The following is a 1663-nucleotide window of genomic DNA, read 5'->3' as shown; positions in this document are numbered from 1 at the left end:
GGTTCCTAACATCTGAGAAACATATTTTCCAACCATTTAAAAAATATTTTCTAATTTCCTTCCCACTGTTATGTCTTACATGAATGTATAATATATTATTATTATTATTTATTAACCTTTATTTATGAAGCCCTGTAAATTTACACAGTGCTGTACATGCAATCTTTTTAGTTAGACGGTTCCCTGCTCTCGGGCTTACAATCTAAAAAGACATGACACAGAAGGAGAAGGGAGTGGTGGCGGGAGAGGGTAAGAGGTCCAGCAGTTCCTCTCTACCTCCAAGGCCTGGACCAAGGCAGATGGACTGGAGGGAGGGCTTGGCTTCAAAATGGAAGGTTAATCTTCATCCAGGGAAAATACATACTCTCAAGTAGGATAATACATATACAATACATAGCAGTACAGGAAATGGCTCGATAAACAGGCAACAAAAGAACATCAGATAGTAAGCGACAATTATGCAATGCCTGGGAAGGCTTCTCTGAACAGGATGGTTTTCAACTCCGTTTTGAAGCTAGTTAAAGAAGTGATGGCTCTTGCTTGCGGGGGAAGAAGGTTCCAGGAGTGAGGGGCAGCAAGTGAAAAGGGGTGAATCCGGGATGGGGCAGAGGAAATCCTGGGCTGAGACAGGAACCCTTGACTATATATTAATATATATATTAATATATGATATATTAATCTTGGTTCTGGATCACTACCAGGAAGGACTAAGGACCCAGTACCCAAAGTGCTATAATTCACTATTTTCCATTGAAATCAAAAGGCAATCCCTTTGTAATTTGGTCAAGGAGTGCATCTACAATGTCTAAATCAAAAGGCAATCCCTCTGTCATTTGGTCAAGGGGTGCATGTACAATTTATAAGTAATGCAGTTTGCTAACACTTTAAATGCTGTAGCTCCATCCTATAGAATACTGGAATTTGCAGTATTTAGCCCTCTCTTCCAAAGTATATTGGTGTCTCACAAAAGTTCAAATCTCAGGATTCTGTAAGCTAGAGCCATGGCAGTTAAAGTGGTGTCAAACTGCATTATTATTACAATGTATATGCACCCAGGGTGTCCCTGTGAAGGGATCCAGTGTGGCATAGTGGTTAGTGTATTGGACTGAAATTTGGAAGCCCAGAGTTCAAATCCCTCCTTCTCAAGTCATGGCATTTGACAGTGATCTAAGGATAGGCCTCTTCTGCCTCCCTCAGCTACCTCAGAGGGATGTAGTGAGCATGAAGTATGAAATGGAAGAAATGTGTATTCATTGACCTCATTGGAGAAATGGTAGGGCATACATTTAACTAACAACAAACACATAAACACGTAGATGTATCTCACCTGTTCCAATACTAACTCTTTTGACACTGAAGGACAAGACCCCTGTCTTACTGTTATGCATAAACAGCTAAGGATTTCTTCTTCCAAGACATCATCTGCATTATGTCTTGCCATTTGTTATCTGAAGGTAGAGTCCACTTAATATTACCCCAACCTAACAGGTCAGAAGTGGTAGAGGTATAAACTTTTGGTTGGAAGCACACCACTAATCGTTCCTGGGGTGAATTTACTGCTTTTCTCATCTGCCAACTGCTTAAAAACAACTTTAGACATACACTCTGATTTTTCAAAGCACATGGCTTTTCATGTGGTTTTATTGCTTCACATGTTACAAGA

The sequence above is a fragment of the Sceloporus occidentalis genome, unplaced genomic scaffold (genome assembly GCF_023333645.1).
Source record: "Sceloporus occidentalis isolate IW3139 unplaced genomic scaffold, rSceOcc1.0.p SCAF_3, whole genome shotgun sequence".
Lineage (NCBI taxonomy): Eukaryota > Metazoa > Chordata > Lepidosauria > Squamata > Phrynosomatidae > Sceloporus > Sceloporus occidentalis.
The sequence above is the reverse complement of the archived record's forward strand: the minus strand, read 5'-3'. Positions refer to the sequence as shown.